The sequence below is a fragment of the Salmo salar genome, chromosome 17 (genome assembly GCF_965601325.2).
Source record: "Salmo salar chromosome 17, fSalSal1, whole genome shotgun sequence".
In the NCBI taxonomy this organism is placed as follows: Eukaryota; Metazoa; Chordata; class Actinopteri; order Salmoniformes; family Salmonidae; genus Salmo; species Salmo salar.
Genome location: NC_138307.1, coordinates 56877029 through 56900468, shown reverse-complemented (window position 1 = coordinate 56900468; position 23440 = coordinate 56877029).

Here is a 23440-nt window from a genome sequence, read left to right as displayed (position 1 = left end):
AGGGCTAGATTCTGTCCGTATTATTAATTAGTGGTAAACAGACACAGACAAAGAGTTAGGGCTAGATTCAGTCCGTATTGTAAACTAGTGGTAAACAGACACGGACAAAGAGTCAGGGCTAGATTCCGTCTGTGCTGTAAACAAGGGGTAAACAGACACAGACAAAGAGTTAGGGATAGATTCAGCCCATATTGTAAACTAGTGGTAAACAGAGAAAGACAAAGAGTCATGGTTAGATTCAGTCTGTGTTGTAAACAAGTGGTAAACAGAAACACATAAAGAGTCAGGGCTAGATTCAGTCTGTATTGTAAACTAGTGGTAAACAGAAACAGATAAAGATTTAGGGCTAGATTCTGTCCGTATTGTAAACTAGTGGTAAACAGACACATACAAAGAGTTAGGGCTAGATTCAGTCCATATTGTAAACCAGTGGTAAACAGACACAGATAAAGAGTCAGGGCTTGATTCAGTCCGTATTGTAAACTAGTGGTAAACAGACACAGACAAAGAGCAGGGCTAGATTCAGTCCGTATTATAAACTAGTGGTAAACATACACAGACAAAGTATCAGGGCTAGATTCAGTCCGAATTATAAACTAGTGGTAAACAGACACAGACAAGGAGTTAGGGCTAGATTCAGTCCGTATTGTAAACTAGTGGTAAACAGACACGAACAAAGAGTCAGGGCTAGATTCAGTCTGTGTTGTAAACAAGTGGTAAACAGACACAGACAAAGAGTCAGGGATAGATTCAGTCCGTATTGTATACTAGTGGTAAACAGACACAGACAAAGAGTCATGGCTAGATTCAGTCTGTATTGTAAACTAGTGGTAAATAGAAACACATACAAAGAGTCAGGGCTAGATTCAGTCGGTATTGTAAACTAGTGGTAAACAGATAAAGACAAAGAGTCAGGGCTAGATTCAGTCTGTATTGTAAACTAGTGGTAAACAGACACAGACAAAGAGTCAGGGCTTGATTCAGTCCGTATTGTAAACTAGTGGTAAACAGACACACACAAAGAGTCAGGGCTTGATTCAGTCCGTATTGTAAACTAGTGGTAAGCAGACACAGACAATGAGTCGGGGTTAGATTCAGTCCGTATTGTAAACTAGTGGTAAACAGACACAGACAAAGAGTCAGGGCTTGATTCAGTCCGTATTGTAAACTAGTGGTAAACATACACAGACAAAGTATCAGGGCTAGATTCTGTCCGTATTATTAATTAGTGGTAAACAGACACAGACAAAGAGTTAGGGCTAGATTCAGTCCGTATTGTATACTAGTGGTAAACAGACACGGACAAAGAGTCAGGGCTAGATTCAGTCTGTGTTGTAAACAAGGGGTAAACAGACACAGACAAAGAGTTAGGGATAGATTCAGTCCATATTGTAAACTAGTGGTAAACAGAGAAAGACAAAGAGTCATGGTTAGATTCAGTCTGTGTTGTAAACAAGTGGTAAACAGAAACACATAAAGATTTAGGGCTAGATTCTGTCCGTATTGTAAACTAGTGGTAAACAGACACAGATAAAGAGTTAGGGCTAGATTCAGTCCGTATTGTAAACTAGTGGTAAACAGACACAGGCAAAGAGTTAGGGCTAGATTCAGTCTGTATTGTAAACTAGTGGTAAACAGAGAAAGACAAAGAGTCATGGTTAGATTCAGTCTGTGTTGTAAACAAGTGGTAAACAGAAACACATAAAGAGTCAGGGCTAGATTCAGTCTGTATTGTAAACTAGTGGTAAACAGAAACAGATAAAGATTTAGGGCTAGATTCTGTCCGTATTGTAAACTAGTGGTAAACAGACACATACAAAGAGTTAGGGCTAGATTCAGTCCATATTGTAAACCAGTGGTAAACAGACACAGATAAAGAGTCAGGGCTTGATTCAGTCCGTATTGTAAACTAGTGGTAAACAGACACAGACAAAGAGCAGGGCTAGATTCAGTCCGTATTATAAACTAGTGGTAAACATACACAGACAAAGTATCAGGGCTAGATTCAGTCCGAATTATAAACTAGTGGTAAACAGACACAGACAAGGAGTTAGGGCTAGATTCAGTCCGTATTGTAAACTAGTGGTAAACAGACACGAACAAAGAGTCAGGGCTAGATTCAGTCTGTGTTGTAAACAAGTGGTAAACAGACACAGACAAAGAGTCAGGGATAGATTCAGTCCGTATTGTATACTAGTGGTAAACAGACACAGACAAAGAGTCATGGCTAGATTCAGTCTGTATTGTAAACTAGTGGTAAATAGAAACACATACAAAGAGTCAGGGCTAGATTCAGTCGGTATTGTAAACTAGTGGTAAACAGATAAAGACAAAGAGTCAGGGCTAGATTCAGTCTGTATTGTAAACTAGTGGTAAACAGACACAGACAAAGAGTCAGGGCTTGATTCAGTCCGTATTGTAAACTAGTGGTAAACAGACACACACAAAGAGTCAGGGCTTGATTCAGTCCGTATTGTAAACTAGTGGTAAGCAGACACAGACAATGAGTCGGGGTTAGATTCAGTCCGTATTGTAAACTAGTGGTAAACAGACACAGACAAAGAGTCAGGGCTTGATTCAGTCCGTATTGTAAACTAGTGGTAAACATACACAGACAAAGTATCAGGGCTAGATTCTGTCCGTATTATTAATTAGTGGTAAACAGACACAGACAAAGAGTTAGGGCTAGATTCAGTCCGTATTGTAAACTAGTGGTAAACAGACACGGACAAAGAGTCAGGGCTAGATTCAGTCTGTGTTGTAAACAAGGGGTAAACAGACACAGACAAAGAGTTAGGGATAGATTCAGTCCATATTGTAAACTAGTGGTAAACAGAGAAAGACAAAGAGTCATGGTTAGATTCAGTCTGTGTTGTAAACAAGTGGTAAACAGAAACACATAAAGATTTAGGGCTAGATTCTGTCCGTATTGTAAACTAGTGGTAAACAGACACAGATAAAGAGTTAGGGCTAGATTCAGTCCGTATTGTAAACTAGTGGTAAACAGACACAGGCAAAGAGTTAGGGCTAGATTCAGTCTGTATTGTAAACTAGTGGTAAACAGACACAGGCAAAGAGTTAGGGCTAGAGTCAGTCTGTATTGTAAACTAGTAGTAAACAGACACAGACAAAGAGTCAGGGCTAGATTCAGTCCGTATTGTAAACTAGTGGTAAACAGACACAGACAAAGTGTCAGGGCTAGATTCTGTCCGTATTGTAAACTAGTGGTAAGCAGACACAGACAAAGAGTCAGGGCTAGATTCAGTCGGTATTGTAAACTAGTGGTAAACAGACACAGACAAAGTGTCAGGGCTAGATTCAGTCTGTATTGTAAACTAGTGGTAAACAGACACAGACAAATAGTCAGGGCTAGATTCAGTCTGTATTGTAAACTAGTGGTAAACAGACACATACAAAGAGTTAGGGCTAGATTCAGTCCATATTGTAAACCAGTGGTAAACAGACACAGATAAAGAGTCAGGGCTTGATTCAGTCCGTATTGTAAACTAGTGGTAAACAGACACAGACAAAGAGTCAGGGCTAGATTCAGTCCGTATTGTAAACTAGTGGTAAACATACACAGACAAAGTATCAGGGCTAGATTCAGTCCGAATTATAAACTAGTGGTAAACAGACACAGACAAGGAGTTAGGGCTAGATTCAGTCCGTATTGTAAACTAGTGGTAAACAGACACGAACGAAGAGTCAGGGCTAGATTCAGTCTGTGTTGTAAACAAGTGGTAAACAGACACAGACAAAGAGTCAGGGATAGATTCAGTCCGTATTGTATACTAGTGGTAAACAGACACAGACAAAGAGTCATGGCTAGATTCAGTCTGTATTGTGAACTAGTGGTAAATAGAAACACATACAAAGAGTCAGGGCTAGATTCAGTCGGTATTGTAAACTAGTGGTAAACAGATAAAGACAAAGAGTCAGGGCTAGATTCAGTCTGTATTGTAAACTAGTGGTAAACAGACACAGACAAAGAGTCAGGGCTTGATTCAGTCCGTATTGTAAACTAGTGGTAAACAGACACACACAAAGAGTCAGTGCTTGATTCAGTCCGTATTGTAAACTAGTGGTAAGCAGACACAGACAATGAGTCGGGGTTAGATTCAGTCCGTATTGTAAACTAGTGGTAAACAGACACAGACAAAGAGTCAGGGCTAGAATCATGTTGTATTGTAAACTAGTGGTAAACAGACACAGACAAAGAGTCAGGGCTTGATTCAGTCCGTATTGTAAACTAGTGGTAAACATACACAGACAAAGTATCAGGGCTAGATTCTGTCCGTATTATTAATTAGTGGTAAACAGACACAGACAAAGAGTTAGGGCTAGATTCAGTCCGTATTGTAAACTAGTGGTAAACAGACACGGACAAAGAGTCAGGGCTAGATTCCGTCTGTGTTGTAAACAAGGGGTAAACAGACACAGACAAAGAGTTAGGGATAGATTCAGTCCATATTGTAAACTAGTGGTAAACAGAGAAAGACAAAGAGTCATGGTTAGATTCAGTCTGTGTTGTAAACAAGTGGTAAACAGAAACACATAAAGAGTCAGGGCTAGATTCAGTCTGTATTGTAAACTAGTGGTAAACAGAAACAGATAAAGATTTAGGGCTAGATTCTGTCCGTATTGTAAACTAGTGGTAAACAGCCACAGATAAAGAGTTAGGGCTAGATTCAGTCCGTATTGTAAACTAGTGGTAAACAGACACAGGCAAAGAGTTAGGGCTAGATTCAGTCTGTATTGTAAACTAGTGGTAAACAGACACAGGCAAAGAGTTAGGGCTAGAGTCAGTCTGTATTGTAAACTAGTAGTAAACAGACTCAGACAAAGAGTCAGGGCTAGATTCAGTCAGTATTGTAAACTAGTGGTAAACAGACAAAGAGTTAGGGCTAGATTCAGTTCGTATTGTAAACTAGTGGTAAACAGACACAGACAAAGAGTCAGGGCTAGATTCAGTCTGTATTGTAAACTAGTGGTAAACAGACTCAGGCAAAGAGTTAGGGCTAGATTCAGTCTGTATTGTAAACTAGAGGTAAACAGACACTGACAAAGAGTTAGGGCTAGATTCAGTCTGTGATGTAAACTAGTGGTAAACAGACACAGACAAAGAGTCATGGCTAGATTCAGTCCGTATTGTAAACTAGTGGTAAACAGACACAGGCAAAGAGTCAGGGCTAGATTCAGTCCGTATTGTAAACTAGTGGTAAACAGACACAGACAAAGAGTCAGTGCTAGATTCAGTCCGTATTGTAAACTAGTGGTAAACAGACACAGACAAAGAGTCAGGGCTAGATTCAGTCTGTATTGTTAACTTGTTGTAAACAGACACATACAAAGAGTTAGGGTTAGATTCAGTCTGTATTGTAAACTAGCGGTAAAGAGAAACAGATAAAGAGTTAGGGCTAGATTCAGTCCGTATTGTAAACTAGTGGTAAACAGACACGGACAAAGAGTCAGGGCTAGATTCCGTCTGTGTTGTAAACAAGGGGTAAACAGACACAGACAAAGAGTTAGGGATAGATTCAGTCCATATTGTAAACTAGTGGTAAACAGAGAAAGACAAAGAGTCATGGTTAGATTCAGTCTGTGTTGTAAACAAGTGGTAAACAGAAACACAAAAAGAGTCAGGGCTAGATTCAGTCTGTATTCTAAACTAGTGGTAAACAGAAACAGATAAAGATTTAGGGCTAGATTCTGTCCGTATTGTAAACTAGTGGTAAACAGACACAGATAAAGAGTTAGGGCTAGATTCAGTCCGTATTGTAAACTAGTGGTAAACAGACACAGGCAAAGAGTTAGGGCTAGATTCAGTCTGTATTGTAAACTAGTGGTAAACAGACACAGGCAAAGAGTTAGGGCTAGAGTCAGTCTGTATTGTAAACTAGTAGTAAACAGACTCAGACAAAGAGTCAGGGCTAGATTCAGTCAGTATTGTAAACTAGTGGTAAACAGACAAAGAGTTAGGGCTAGATTCAGTTCGTATTGTAAACTAGTGGTAAACAGACACAGACAAAGAGTCAGGGCTAGATTCAGTCTGTATTGTAAACTAGTGGTAAACAGACTCAGGCAAAGAGTTAGGGCTAGATTCAGTCTGTATTGTAAACTAGTGGTAAACAGACACTGACAAAGAGTTAGGGCTAGATTCAGTCTGTGATGTAAACTAGTGGTAAACAGACAGACAAAGAGTCATGGCTAGATTCAGTCTGTATTGTAAACTAGTGGTAAACAGAAACACATAAAGAGTCAGGGCTAGATTCAGTCTGTATTGTAAACTAGTCTTAAACAGTCACAGATAAAGAGTCAGGGCTTGATTCAGTCCGTATTGTAAACTAGTGGTAAACAGACACAGGCAAAGAGTCAGGGCTAGATTCAGTCCGTATTGTAAACTAGTGGTAAACAGACACAGACAAAGAGTCAGTGCTAGATTCAGTCCGTATTGTAAACTAGTGGTAAACAGACACAGACAAAGAGTCAGGGCTAGATTCAGTCTGTATTGTTAACTTGTTGTAAACAGACACATACAAAGAGTTAGGGTTAGATTCAGTCTGTATTGTAAACTAGCGGTAAAGAGAAACAGATAAAGAGTTAGGGCTAGATTCTGTCCGTATTGTAAACTAGTGGTAAGCAGACACAGACAAAGAGTCAGGGCTAGATTCAGTCGGTATTGTAAACTAGTGGTAAACAGAAACACATAAAGAGTCAGGGCTAGATTCAGTCTGTATTGTAAACTAGTCTTAAACAGTCACAGATAAAGAGTCAGGGCTTGATCCGGTATTGTAAACTTTTGGTAAACAGACACAGACAATGAGTCAGGGCTAGATTCAGTCTGTATTGCAAACTAGTGGTAAAAAGACACAGACAAAGAGTCAGGGCTAGATTCAGTCCGTATTGTAAACTAGTGGTAAACAGACACAGACAAAGTGTCAGGGCTAGATTCAGTCTGTATTGTAAACTAGTGGTAAACAGACACAGGCAAAGAGTTAGGGCTAGATTCATTTTGTATTGTAAACTAGTGGTAAACAGACACAGACAAGGAGTTAGGGCTAGATTCAGTCCGTACTGTAAACTAGTGGTAAACAGACAAAAAGTTCGGGCTAGATTCTGTCTGTATTGTAAACTAGTTGAAATCAGACACATAGAAAGAGTCAGGGCTTGATTCAGTCCGTATTGTAAACTAGTGGTAAACAGACAGACAAAGAGTCAGGGCTTGATTCAGTCCGTATTGTAAACTAGTGGTAAACAGACACAGGCAAAGAGTCAGGGTTAGATTCAGTCTGAATTGTAAACTAGTGGTAGACAGACACAGACAAAGAGTCAGGGCTAGATTCAGTCCGTATTGTAAACTAGTGGTAAACAGACACATAGAAAGAGTCAGGGCTTGATTCAGTCCGTATTGTAATCTAGTGGTAAACAGACACAGATAAAGAGTTAGGGCTAGATTCAGTCCGCATTGTAAACTATTGGTAAACAGACACAGACAAAGAGTCAGGGCTAGATTCAGTCTGTATTGTTAACTTGTTGTAAACAGACACATACAAAGAGTTAGGGTTAGATTCAGTCCGTATTGATAACTAGTGGTAAACATACACAGATAAAGAGTCAGGGCTTGATTCAGTCGGTATTGTAAACTAGTGGTAAACAGACTCAGACAAAGAGTTAGGGCTAGATTCAGTCTGTATTGTAAACTAGTGATAAACAGACACAGACAAAGAGTCATGGCTAGATTCAGTCTGTATTGTAAACTAGTCTTAAACAGTCACAGATAAAGAGTCAGGGCTTGATTCAGTCCGTATTGTAAACTAGTGGTAAACAGACACAGGCAAAGAGTCAGTGCTAGATTTAGTCCGTATTGTAAACTAGTGGTAAACAGACAAAGAGTTAGTGCTAGATTATGTCTGTATTGTAAACTAGTTGAAAACAGACACATAGAAAGAGTCAGGGCTTGATTCAGTCCGTATTGTAAACTAGTGGTAAACAGACGCAGATAAAGAGTTAGGGCTAGATTCAGTCCGCATTGTAAACTAGTGGTAAACAGACACAGATAAAGAGTCAGGGCTAGATTCAGTCCGTATTGTAAACTAGTGGTAAACAGACACAGATAAAGAGTCAGTGCTAAATTCAGACTCTAGTGGTAAGCAGACACAGACAAAGAGTCAGGGCTAGATTCAGTCGGGATTGTAAACTAGTGGTAAACAGACACAGACAAAGAGTCAGGGCTTGATTCAGTCCGTATTGTAAACTAGTGGTAAACAGACACAGACAAATATTCAGGGCTTGATTCATTCCGTATTGTAAACTAGTGGTAAACAGGCACAGACAAAGAGTCAGGGCTAGATTCAGTATTGTAAACTAGTGGTAAACAGACACAGACAAAGAGTCAGGGCTAGATTCAGTCCGTATTGCAAACTAGTGGTAAACAGACACAGACAAAGAGTCAGGGCTAGATTCAGTCCGTATTGTAAACTAGTGGTAAACAGACACAGACAAAGTGTCAGGGCTAGATTCAGTCTGTATTGTAAACTATTGGTAAACAGACACAGACAAATAGTCAGGGCTAGATTCAGTCCGCATTGTAAACTAGTGGTAAACAGACACAGATAAAGAGTCAGGGCTAGATTCAGTCCGTATTGTAAACTAGTGGTAAACAGACACAGATAAAGAGTCAGTGCTAAATTCAGACTCTAGTGGTAAGCAGACACAGACAAAGAGTCAGGGCTAGATTCAGTCGGGATTGTAAACTAGTGGTAAACAGACACAGACAAAGAGTCAGGGCTTGATTCAGTCCGTATTGTAAACTAGTGGTAAACAGACACAGACAAATATTCAGGGCTTGATTCATTCCGTATTGTAAACTAGTGGTAAACAGGCACAGACAAAGAGTCAGGGCTAGATTCGGTATTGTAAACTAGTGGTAAACAGACACAGACAAAGAGTCAGGGCTAGATTCAGTCCGTATTGCAAACTAGTGGTAAACAGACACAGACAAAGAGTCAGGGCTAGATTCAGTCCGTATTGTAAACTAGTGGTAAACAGACACAGACAAAGTGTCAGGGCTAGATTCAGTCTGTATTGTAAACTATTGGTAAACAGACACAGACAAATAGTCAGGGCTAGATTCAGTCTGTATTGTAAACTAGTGGTAAACAGACACATACAAAGAGTTAGGGCTAGATTCAGTCCGTATTGTAAACCAGTGGTAAACAGACACAGATAAAGAGTCAGGGCTTGATTCAGTCCGTATTGTAAACTAGTGGTAAACAGACACAGGCAAAGAGTTAGGGCTAGATTCATTTTGTATTGTAAACTAGTGGTAAACAGACAGAGACAAAGAGTCAGGGCTAGATTCAGTCCGAATTGTAAACTAGTGGTAAACAGACACAGACAAAGAGTCAGGGCTTGATTCAGTCCGTATTGTAAACAAGTGGTAAACAGACACAGACAAAGAGTCAGGGCTAGATTCAGTCCGTATTGCAAACTAGTGGTAAACAGACACAGACAAAGAGTCTGGGCTAGATTCAGTCCGTATTGTAAACTAGTGGTAAACAGACACAAGTAAAGAGTTAGGGCTAGATTCAGTCCGTATTGTAAACTAGTGGTAAACAGACACAGATAAAGAGTCAGGGCTAGATTCAGTCTGTATTGTAAACTATTGGTAAACAGACACAGACAAATAGTCAGGGCTAGATTCAGTCTGTATTGTAAACTAGTGGTAAACAGACACATACAAAGAGTTAGGGCTAGATTCATTTTGTATTGTAAACTAGTGGTAAACAGACACAGACAAAGAGTCAGGGCTAGATTCAGTCCGAATTATAAACTAGTGGTAAACAGACACAGACAAGGAGTTAGGGCTAGATTCATTTTGTATTGTAAACTAGTGGTAAACAGACACGGACAAAGAGTCAGGACTAGATTCAGTCTGTATTGTAAACTAGTGGTAAACAGACAAAGAGTTAGGGCTAGATTCAGTCTGTATTGTAAACTAGTGGTAAACAGACACAGACAAAGAGTCAGGGATAGATTCAGTCCGTATTGTAAACTAGTGGTAAACAGACACACACAAAGAGTCAGGGCTTGATTCAGTCCGTATTGTAAACTAGTGGTAAGCAGACACAGACAAAGAGTCGGGCTAGATTCAGTCGGTATTGTAAACTAGTGGTTAACAGACACAGACAAAGAGTCAGGGTTAGATTCAGTCCGTATTGTAAACTAGTGGTAAACAGACACAGACAAAGAGTCAGGGCTAGATTAATTTTGTATTGTAAACTAGTGGTAAACAGACACAGACAAAGAGTCAGGGCTTGATTCAGTCCGTATTGTAAACTAGTGGTAAACATACACAGACAAAGTATCAGGGCTAGATTCTGTCCGTATTATTAACTAGTGGTAAACAGACACAGACAAAGAGTTAGGGCTAGATTCAGTCCGTATTGTAAACTAGTGGTAAACAGACACGGACAAAGAGTCAGGGCTAGATTCAGTCTGTGTTGTAAACTAGTGGTAAACAGACACAGACAAAGAGTCAGGGCTAGATTCAGTCTGTGTTGTAAACAAGGGGTAAACAGACACAGACAAAGAGTCAGGGATAGATTCAGTCCATATTGTAAACTAGTGGTAAGCAGACACAGACAAAGAGTCAGGGCTAGATTCAGTCCGTATTGTAAACTAGTGGTAAACAGACACAGACAAAGAGTCAGGGCTAGATTCAGTCCGTATTGTAAACTAGTGGTAAACAGACACAGACAAAGAGTCAGGGCTAGATTCAGTCTGTGTTGTAAACAAGGGGTAAACAGACACAGAGAAAGATTCAGGGATAGATTCAGTCCATATTGTAAACTAGTGGTAAGCAGACACAGACAAAGAGTCAGGGCTAGATTCAGTCCGTATTGTAAACTAGTGGTAAACAGTCACAGATAAAGAGTCAGGGCTAGATTCAGTTCGTATTGTAAACTAGTGGTAAACAGACACAGATAATGTCACTGTTGTCGTCGGGAAAGAGGACCAAACGCAGCAGGAATGTGGATGCTCATCTTGTTATTTATTTTAAATAAAGAGAACACCAAAATAACAAAACGAAGAACGCACGAACATCAAAACAGTCTTGTCATGCTCACACGCAAAACAAGAAACAATCTCACACCACACCAAACCAAACAATTACCCATATATAGGACTCTCAATCAGAGGCAACGAGAAAGCACCTGTCTCCAATGGAGTCCAACCCCCGATCATCCTAAACATAGAAATACAACAAACCAGAAAGAACATAGAAATACAAAACATAGAACATAGACCAAAACCTGGAAATAATAATCAAACACCCTACTACATACACCACCACCCCGAAACACATAAACAAAATACCCTCTGCCACGTCCTGACCAAACTACAATAGCAAATAATCCCTAAACTGGTTAGGACGTGACAGATAAAGAGTTAGGGCTAGATTCAGTCCGTATTTTAAACTAGTGGTAAACAGACACAGATAAAGAGTTAGGGCTAGATTCAGTCTGTATTGTAAACTAGTGGTAAACAGACACAGACAAAGAGTTAGGGCTAGATTCAGTCCGTATTGTAAACTAGTGGTAAACAGACACAGACAAAGAGTCAGGGCTAGATTCAGTCCGTATCGCGGAAGATCCGTGTTGTAGCGTGATGGAAATGTAAAGATAATTTCCGCTTGAGCTGGCGTGTGAAGCGTTTACCGGGAATGCAATCCGTGAACGTGGGAACATAGCCTTCATATTTCAATTGTATCTAGGCCTAAGTGAACGATCTGACAGGGAGGAATTCAGAAAGAGTACTATGATATGTGTTATAGCTATGATAATTGACAAAGAGAGGGAGAGGGTTTCAAGTATGGGCCCACTGTTGACATAGCTTTGTGATCCTAACTCATAGCTGTAAGTATACTGTGTATCTTTAGTGATGACATATCTCCCCAGACCACCACGTTCCCTGCCTTCATAAATCATTTGAAACATCACACTTAAACCCTTCTTTGTTCAAGCACTCTTCTAAAAAAATGATAAAGTTTCAATAGGCTGCAAACTCAATCAAGCCGTCTGTGATGGTCCTCCTGAGGATGAACTAAAGTGACAGGCCTAAAGAGGTTAGTCGGTTGCTTTATCCAATTACAGTGCAGCAATAAACAATCCCAGAATCCTCTATTCCCTGATCGGTCCATTCATCTCTCTCTTCTTTCCTCTCCCTCTCTGTTCCTCACTTTTTCTCTCTCTGTCTCCCCCCCTCTCTCACTGCCTCACTGCCTCTCTGTCTCTCTCTCTCTCCCCTCTTTCTTCCTCTCCCTCTCTGTTCCTCCCTTTTTCTCTGACTGTCTCCCCCCTCTCTCTCACTGCTTCTCTGTCTCTCTCTGAAACCTGACACTTAGCACCATCCGAGTGACCGTATCTTGGACGGATGTCCTCTCCTCTCCCCTAGCAGTGACACCTACCTGGGATAAGCGTGTGACTTATGCACTAATCTAGCTGTTAGCGTAGTGGCCTTTAGTGCACCGCGGCTATGCTAATAACGGCGGCACTCTTATGGCGTCGTTTACTCGAGATTAGTGGATTGCCATCAGTGTGTGATGATAATGACGACCGCCTATTTCCCTGCGGTGGCGTTTGAGAGTGAGAGAGACGGGCGGCAGGGAGTTGGGGTAATCCGGTTTGTGCTACAGGGGGCTTCATCCATTGAGTCCTGGTGCTGTGATGATCACATTATGACATTACATTAAGATGTATTTGCCCATTTGCCTGAATGGGTGATGGTGATGATGCGTCTGCAGTCAGTTAAGCAGAGTGAGTAGCTGGTGTTATGGTTATGGGAATGACTTCATGGTGACAGGAATGACTTTCAATGATATCCATGATCTCCCCTACCCACCTGCTAATTGCTAATGACTAATCCCAGCTAACACTAATATGTTAAAATAGATGGAGATTGGTGGAAATGGTAGAATGAGTGATGTCATTAAAGAAACTAGGACTGTGATGTGTTTAAAATGACGATTGTGTCAACCAAAATGGCTTCTCTGCAGTGATAGTTCATAATGGGTTACTTTTCAATGACTTGAGTTCATAGAGGTCGCCTTTATTCCTCTCAAAACCCTGTCAGACTTGGGACAGTAATCTCAAAATGCTGTTTACACGAGCACATTGATCGTTTGCCATATCTCTCTCCCTTTCTCCTTTTCTCTCTCCTTTCTCTCTTGCTATCTCTATCTCTCTCTGATCCCCTACTCTCTCTCTTTATCTCTATCCCTTTCTCTCTCCTTGTCTCTCTTTCTCTCTCGATTTCTCTATCTTTCTCCCTGGCTCGTGTTAATTGCAACAAGATCTCATGGTCTGACAAATTTGACTTCAGATTCGGATGTTTTTCCATGTTTCTTGACTCGTCAAACTTCGAAGTTGCTCCAAACGTCAAATTTCTACGCGTTTTGGATATCCTGGGTTGCTCCTCATGCAGCAGATGCATCTGGGGTTGCACTGCTGCTGTGTCTCATTCTGGTTAAGTTAAGAGTTAAGGGTTGGGATAGGGTTAAAACAACTAAATAAATTGAATACGGGACCCTCGGAACCGGAGCTTGCGGCTTATGCCTATCTTCCTTTCTGTCCACAACACCCTACCAAAACCCAAGCCCACTGGATGGTAATAGCATTCACCGTTGCCCCTAGTGGCAGGTTTTGAAGGCATCTCCTGACGTCCTCGGGACATGGATGGACGTCAAATTTTGAAGTATATCTTGAGCGACCTGGCTGGTTAATGAAGCTTTTATGAATCTGCAGCCTCATTTGTCTCATAGTTAGGGGCTTTCTGCAGTCAGGATTGTGTAATAATGGCAAACCCAATTTGCTTTGTTCTATGTTAATCTCAGTCCCCTCTCCAACTCTGTCACGCTTCCCTAACTACATTCAAGTCATTCATCAATGATTATATTATACCAGTCTGTTCTCTCCCTGCCGTACGCAAAACATAAACCCAAATTACTGCGTCTCTGTGTTTTACTTTTGTAAAAGAAGAAATAAAAAAATAAAAATTGTTGAGTTCTTTTTGGATACGCTAATAATGGGGGCCATTATTTTTCTGCTTTCGGTGAAATTACTTTTTAAAATTCATATTCAAACACACTCATTTCTAAAAACGAATATCAAAGATTATAGTTGTGAATGTGACAAATGATGACATACTGTAATAGCCAAACAGCAATAGCCATCGTAACCATCGACAGGAAATTGAGGACAAAGGCTGCAGATCTGTTTTGTGATCAGCTAATGGCTCATTGATAGCAAGGAAGCAGAAGAGGGGACACAGACTGGCAGGTCTTGGAACAGTGTTATAATGGAAGTCCAGTCTCCTGTTTGGCTGCTCTTGAGATGAGACTTACTAAGCCTGACCTTTACACATCAATTCTCATATACACACTCACCAACGGCAATTAAGACACACACAGTGGAATAGTGACAGGTAGGTAGCCTAGTGGTTAGATCGTTGGGCCAGTAACCGAAAGGTTGCTGGATCAAATTCCTGAGCTGACAAGGTAAAAATCTGTCGTTCTGCTCCTAAACAAGGCAGTTAACCCACTGTTCCTCGGTAAGCCGTCATTGTAAATAAGAATTTGTTCTTAACTGACTTTCCTAGTTAAATAAAGGTAAAAAATAAAAAACATACTCACAGAAGAAAGGAGGAGGGACAACAATCTAAAGAGAGAGAGAGAAAGGTTTGGAAAGGAAAAGACTGAAAAGTAATAGAGAGAAAATCTACCAGAAAATGCAGAGAGAGAATGGGTGGAGAAGAGCGCGACACGTAGGAGTGGGAGTGAGAGATGGAGAGAGAGAGTCTCAACTGCGTTGTGACAAAATGGGCAGAAGGAAGAAAAACAGACCTGTAGAGACTGTCAGACAGAGGAGAGAGAGGGAGGGAGAGGGAAAGGTAGATTAAAAAAGAAGTGAGAGTGAAGGAGAAAGGGGGTGGGGTGGCAGGGGAGCAGTGAATGCTACTGACACAAAGACAGTCATGTCATTACACCCAGTTCCACCAGGGAAGGACAAAGCACCTCCAACACACACACCACGAGCCCAGTTTTCACGTGAGAGATAGAGAGACACCACTAGACCAGTTTTCACGTGAGAGATAGAGAGACACAACTAGCCCAGTTTTCACGTGAGAGATTGAGAGACACCACTAGCCCAGTTTTCACATGAGAGATCGAGAGACACCACTATCCCAGTTTTCACGTGAGAGATAGAGAGATACCACTAGCCCAGTATTCACGTGAGAGATAGAGAGACACCACTAGCCCAGTTTTCACGTGAGAGATAGAGAGACACCACTATCCCAGTTTTCACGTGAGAGATAGAGAGACACCACTAGCCCAGTTTTCACGTGAGAGATAGAGAGACACCACTAGCCCAGTTTTCACGTGAGAGATAGAGAGACACCACTAGCCCAGTTTTCACGTGAGAGATAGAGAGACACCACTAGCCCAGTTTTCACGTGAGAGATAGAGAGACACCACTAGCCCAGTTTTCACGTGAGAGATAGAGAGACACCACTAGCCCAGTTTTCACGTGAGAGATAGAGAGACACCACTAGCCCAGTTTTCACGTGAGAGATAGAGAGACACCACTAGCCCAGTTTTCACATGAGAGATAGAGAGACACCACTAGCCCAGTTTTCACGTGAGAGATAGAGAGACACCACTAGCCCAGGTTTCATGTGAGAGAGAGATAAACACCACTGGCCCAGTTTTCACGTGAGAGATAGAGAGACACCACTAGCCCAGTATTCACGTGAGAGATAGAGAGACACCACTAGCCCAGTTTTCACGTGAGAGATAGAGAGACACCACTAGCCCAGTATTCACGTGAGAGATAGAGAGACACCCCTAGCCCAGTTTTCACGTGAGAGATAGACATTCCTAGCCCAGTTTTCATGTGAGAGATAGAGAGACACCCCTAGCCCAGTTTTCACGTGAGAGATAGACACCACTAGTCCAGTTTTCACGTGAGAGATAGAGAGACACCACTAGCCTAGTTTTCATGTGAGAGAGAGATGGAGAGACACCACTAGCCCAGTTCCCCCGTGAGAGAGAGATAGAGAGACACCACTAGCCCAGTGTTCACGTGAGAGATAGACACCACTAGCCCAGTTGTCATGTGAGAGAGAGATAGACACCACTAGCCCAGTTTTCATGTGAGATGGAAAGACACCACTAGCCCAGTTTTCATGTGAGATGGAAAGACACCACTAGCCCAGTTTTCATGTGAGATGGAGAGACATCACTAGCCCAGTTTTCATGTGAGATGGAGAGGCACCACTAGCCCAGTTTTCATGTGAGATGGAGAGGCACCACTAGCCCAGTGTTCATGTGAGAGAGAGATAGACACCACTAGCCCAGTTTTCATGTGAGAGAGCGATAGAGAGACACCACTAGCCCAGTGTTCATGTGAGAGATAGACACCACTAGCCCAGTTGTCATGTGAGAGAGAGATAGACACCACTAGCCCAGTTTTCATGTGAGATGGAAAGACACCACTAGCCCAGTTTTCATGTGAGATGGAAAGACACCACTAGCCCAGTTTTCATGTGAGATGGAGAGACATCACTAGCCCAGTTTTCATGTGAGATGGAGAGGCACCACTAGCCCAGTTTTCATGTGAGATGGAGAGGCACCACTAGCCCAGTGTTCATGTGAGAGAGAGATAGACACCACTAGCCCAGTTTTCATGTGAGAGAGAGATAGAGAGACACCACTAGCCCAGTTTTCATGTGAGATAGAGAGACAGTGGCAAAGCCATGGAAGGGGGGTAAGTGTGAGATGAAGAGAGAGAGGGAAGGCAGGCTTAGTGACAAGGCCAGACTGCACCTGCACACACACACACATTGCCATGTTTGCAGGGTTGTGTATTCAACACTTTCCCCCTTGCCACACAGCTGCAGAGGGGAGACACAAGCTGTCATCCAGAACTGTCTGAATAAAGTGGAAAACCCTGGAGAGATGGACATCTGGACTGTGTCTTTGTGTGTGCGTGTGGCTGGAGGGACGGTATAGAGAAGAGAGAATCAGAAAGGAAGTGATGGTTTAGAGAGGAGAGGAGCATCTGGCAGTGCCAGTGCTCTAGGGAACACATCTCATGGTAATGTGTAACATGAGCCCTGTCTTACTGTAACGTATAGACCTCATCACAGCCTGTCATGTCTGTCTCCTCTGATTCGATGAACACATTGGTAACACACACAACCATAGAGAAGAAGTGTGACATGTGACTGAGATCAGGGCCTTTCAGGGGACAGGTGCCCAAATGAAAAAAGTGAATTATGTTGCGAATTTGCAAAACGTACAATATGTTAAGAATTTGCTAAATGTACAATGTGTTAAGAATTTGCTAAATGTACAATATGTTAAGAATTTGCTAAATGTACAATGTGTTAAGAATTTGCTAAATGTACAATGTGTTAAGAATTTGCTAAATGTACAATGTGTTAAGAATTTTCCAAATGTATGATATGTTACGAATTCTAGATAGCTAGGTGGCTAAAGTTAGCTAGGCTAGGGGTTAGGATTAAGTTTAGGAGTTAGGTTAAAGGGTTAAGTTAAGGGTTAGGACAAGGGTTAGCTAACATGCTAAGTAGTTGCAAAGAAACTAAACATTTGTAAGTAGTTGAAAAGTTGCTAGTTAGCTGAAATGCTAAAGTTGTCCGTGATGAGATTTGAACTGACCAACCACCCTACTTTCATTTTTGCCTTAAGTAACCATCCGGAAACATGTGTAACTGGGCACTCACGAGCCCCGTACAGGGCAGACCAACAGGCGCAACCAACCAGGTTGAATTGGAGGTGTTGAATTTGAAGAATGTCACGACGACTTGCGAGCAGTGGGTTCAGAACATCAACTACAAAAAACTGTATACAAATGTTTTTATTATACCACCACCCAAAAGGGCACTTGACGAATGGGAGGGAAAAGAGGCAGGTGCTCAGGCACAGGTAGACCCCTATCAGTGCACATGCCTGACTGAGATTATCATAGAACTCTATGAAAAATCCATAAGAAATCTATGAAAATGTATTGTTCTTTAAGGTACCACAGTGAGAATTCAATTTGCTCTCTGCAGTGAAGACATATTGCATGGTTATTATGGCAGCAACACAGAACATTGCCTTAGAAAAAAACATGCTTTATGTACAAATTCAAACAGAACAGCGTCATATTTTGTGGGCGCAGTAGTAATTGTTCCTTAAAACTTACGCTTTTTCAAGTGTAATGATGTTGTATGGTGGTGCTGTGAATATTGAATGACCGTTGCTGTTCATGAAACTATAACGAACGCCATAAAACCCATTTATGTCTGAGTTGTGTAATGTGTTGAATTTGCCTCAGGGAATCGGTAGCGATTGCTCCCTAAAGCACTGCAGCCTGAACCTTTAAGATTGCTCTCCCATGGGGCTGTGTGTGTTGTAGCCATTAAGATTTACTACAATGCCCTTACTTGAGTTAAGGCCAGTCTGAGACACACACACACGCGTGCTCACACATGCACACACACACATACATTTTACATTTTAGTCATTTAGCAGACTTACAGTAGTGAGTGCATACATTTTCATACTTTCATACTTTCACGCACGCACGCACGCACCACACCACACACACACACACACACACACACACACACACACACACACACACACACACACACACACACACACACACACACACACACACACACACACACTGGTGAAAGGTCAGGGTGAGACCCTGCATTTTAATGTAAGAAACGTGACCCACGTTGACCTTTATAAAATATGGTTGGACCATCCTGTTCCCAATGCATCACGTCCTTCCACTCTCATATACATTCATACAACGTGCCTAGAACCCTAGCGTAACATTAGCGAACAACTCCCATCTGTCTATTTGATCTGAGCTCTTTACACAAATGCAAATGCTATTCCTCTTGGACTATTTGTTCAACGAAAGTGACATTCTCGGAAGACGTACTTATAGTTAATGGCCCAGGCAAGGCGTGCGGCTGTTTTAAAACCTGTCCAGAAGCAAACCACGCTGACAGAACACTGGTTTAATTTGATTTAATCTAATTTGAAACACATGTCCCCGTTATGTCAGAGAACTGATGAAGATGTAAATAAATGGCAAAGAAAAGAAACAAAAGAAAAATAGACATAGAGAGAGAGTGAGAGACAGAGAAAGAGAGGTACAGACAGAGAGAGAGAGAGAGAGAGAGAGAGAGAGACAGAGAGAGAGAGAGAGAGCATAAATATGTCATTCTGTAGAATCTGCAACTTTCAAATCCAACTGCTTCAATCGCACAGGATTTAATTGAACTCATGCAACGCTCAGTTAAAATACAAATATATCTAACATTTGTATAGAGAGACTGATAGCACGCATGCACACACACACTCACACACACAGGCTACGTGTTATGTGTATGTGAGGGGTAATAACGAGAGGAAGAAGAGCTCCTAACTAATCGCCGGTGTGTGTGTGTATGTGTGTCCGCCCGCACTGGCACCGTTTTGATTTCTGTCTTTTTCAGGAGCCTTCATCGCCTTGCTAAGCTCCAGCAGGTGTTCCTCTCCTTTTCTAAAGACCTTCTCTGGAGCCAGGGAGGAATATCCGAACAGCATTCCCTAATCCACTTTACCACGTTAATCCCTGTAGTTCCACAGACCTGTTGGCTCCTTTTTACAAACATCCTCTCTCTTTCGTCTCCCTCCTGCTTTAAAATGTAACAGTACATTATATACACACTGCTTCACCCTAGCGCTCACAGGGGTCTTAACCACCCACTAGATCTCTATCAAGGAACCGGGTAGGATAAACCTCCACCGACAGGTCTAATCTCAATATAGTTGATTTACAGATACTTAAACGCAGTGGCATTGATCAAAGGCAGGAGGCCATTTTCTCAGGGTTTAGATGGGTAGTTATGGTTCCCTGGTCCCTGTCTGTCTGGCTGGCAATCTACCTGGAATGGAATTGTGGCGTGGAGGGATTTAGTCATGGACAAAAGCTTGAGGGGGATGTGATATGTCATTCGTTGCCGAGGGATATTGATTGGTTATATTCAGAGACAGAGAGCGTAAATAAAGCTGGAGAGGAACAGGCAGTACTAGAGACCAAAACCTCCGTTACACCGTCTGTGCACAATCAACAGATTAAATACGCACAACCTGGCAATGGTGCTTTTTAAAGAGATGGATGGAATTAGGACTAAAAACAGAATTTCTGTGTGTGTGACGGACCGGATCTAGCCTGTGTTAGCCCACCAAGCTAAAGTCTAGGTATTCACTCTGCAATCTTCACTCTGGACTCTTCAGGCCTCAGACAAGTTTACTTATTACATTTGCTAAATCACCTCTGCTGCACATGCACAGTCATTCAAGCAACCATCAATGAGGAAAATAACATAGCCCTATTCCATCGCAATAAAACACTTCCTCTAACGAAGCTGTTCTTCAGATGGCTCACAGTTATTAACCACATAAAGCATCTCTATGGAGGCTAAGGAACATCTTTATCCCAGTTAGGAGTCAGACACCAGGCAGAACAGTACAGCATCAACACAGTGAGAAATGTGCCCCCAGTGCTCCCAATGCTCAAACACATTAATAACTAAACATAACAATCTACTGTACTGTGTGTGTGTGTGTGTGTGTGTGTGTGCTTGTATAGATATGTGTGTCCTCTAAGAGCTCAGTGGTTTGAGAGGTTGATTTAGTTGGGGAGGTTGAAGAATGGCACATCCAATCCTTCTGTTCAAGTGCTCTATTACTGCTCTCCAAGAAGCAGTTGGCTAGCTTAATAAACAACACAATGCTATCTATGTAATAGAACAGGGAATGACAGAAGGTGAGGGGATAGTAATGGTTTGCTATTAAAAACAATATGCTGGTCTGTTTATCTTTCTTATTGGGATAGGTAGACTGACACAGACAGACAGACAGACAGACAGACAGACAGACAGACAGACAGACAGACAGACAGACAGACAGACAGACAGACAGACAGACAGACAGACAGACAGACAGACAGACAGACAGACAGACAGACAGACAGACAGACAGACAGACAGACAGACAGACAGACAGACAGACAGACAGACAGACAGACAGACAGACGGCGCAATAAAGTTGTGAGTGCCACAGGGTTCGTTAATTACGTAGAAGACTACGGGCCGAGTATCCGAGTATCCGTATTGATCCACGGTGAATACGCATGGTGAGGCTAGACACAGTGAACTACTGCATGTTCATCACCCCGCTCTGTGTAGACAACACAACACTGAAACAGAACAGGCAAAAGCTTCATGTCTTTCTATTGGCTTAGAACCAATAGAACTGCTACTACTAATGTACTATAACTAGTAATGATAATAGCAAGAACTTTAGTGGTCTGCTGCCTTTCTTGATCTTGTTTAGCCAGGTCACTGCATCTTTGAGGTTAATTATTTGACGGCAAATGATCTCCCCACCTCTCAACCCAAGACTACAACTTAGATCTCCCAAACCGACTATTAACCTAACGGGGCTTTGTTACAGCGCTTCTACATGAAAAAAATATTCATCCGGCGTGTACAATATGAATTGCACAGTCCAATGATATTTAATGGTGTGTACTTTTGTATCGTCAGCGTCTTAAAATAGTCTATAGGCATGGTACGCGCCACGCATTTTTATAGGTATCTTAGCAACTGGTATTTTGTCAGTAAGGAGTAGGAAGCAGACTTGGTGGAAGAGGCTGTTCTCTTTGAAGCCAAGTTGTTCTCTAAGAAACTATTCGACTTTAAGTCAACTCTTACAGGTATTAACGAAAAGCACCTGCTACTCTGTAGGAAAAAGGGCTCGCCCCCTTGCTATTGCAGTGATGACATGAACATTCACCCTTTGAACAAGTGCTACGCTGCAGGGCAGAATAGCCGAACGGCTGGATCAGGAACACACTGTAAGAGGAGATTGCTTGAGGAGAGGGTCCACTGCATTTCTGAAATGACCTCCTGCAATATCCTTTTCATAAAGGAAAAGAGAGGGAGAGGGGAAGGGGAGAGAAATGGGAAATGGAGAGGGGGACGGGGACGGGGACGGGTAAATAGAGAAGGAGAGAGTGACTAAGGGCGGAAAGGGACAATAGAGAGTGAGAGAAATATGGTGAGTGAGGGAGAGGGGAATAGAGAGAGAGAAATGGAGAAACAGAGAGAGGGAGAGCGAAAAATGAAGCGGGATCTGACATGTGGTGACGGATCATGATTGTGGGGGGATTAGAGGAGGGGATAGAGGGATGGAGGGATGGAAGGAGGATGAGTCTGAGAGGCAGATGGAGACGCAGATCTCTCTCTCCCCAGGGAGAGACACAGCAGAGCTGAGATCTGAGAAAGACTGCCAATTCCAAAGGGTCTGGAGCATCATGAAGACTGGTGTGAAAGAGAGACAGAGAGATATGGGGATAAGTGGAAGAGGAGAGAGAGTGAGAGGGAACTGGAGTGAGAGAGGGCGGGGAGAGGAGTGAGAGAGTGATGAGGACAATAAAAAGAGAGGCGATAGAGAGGAAGAAATAGAGAGAAAGTGAAAGAAGAGAAAGAGGAAGGATAGAATGAAATAACAACGGAAAGAAAATTCTGACAGAATGGATGAGAAAACAGAGAGGGGAATGAATAGCGAGAAAGAACATTAGACAAAGGGGAGAGAGAAAGACTAGAGAGGGGAGAGATCAGGCTTCCACTGGTGATTGGTGATTAAAGGGGAAATGTCATTAATTAGCAAACAGGCCAGCTGTGGCGCGCTTTAAAGCCCTGCTTCCTAGCATTAAATATAGATTTGAATGGTGAAACACATGCACACTCACACATGCATACACGCAAACACACACACACACACACGGGTGTGCACGCACACACACAGAAATGCATGCATACAGAGCCATACCTGACACACACAGACATAAACAAATGTACGCACACAGACACGGGCATGCACACACACACACAGGGAGAAAATAAAACTGTTAGACAGATCTAATTACTGAAATGTATTTTGTCTAACCCTGGTGGAGACAGCCACGGGAGATGTATTTTTTTCTAAATGCCAGTCCTCCTGTCTCACCAGGAATTTCAGCTCTGCAGAGAGGGAGAGGGATAGAGATGTGAAGAGAGAGGAGACAACATGAGAGAAGAGGGAACGAAAGCTACTACCTACTTAAACTGCATACGGTGTACTAAACATGCTACATACTATTTAGAACATACTGTTTTGTAGAAACATATGCAGTATGAAATTAATATCAACAACCGCTCGCGATCCCCGACCATTTGTTGTCAGCTATTGTCGAACACACGTGGGCGTGAAAAGACGATTCTCTTCCTCAATAGTGTGCAGCGAATTCTACTAGATGAAAAGCTG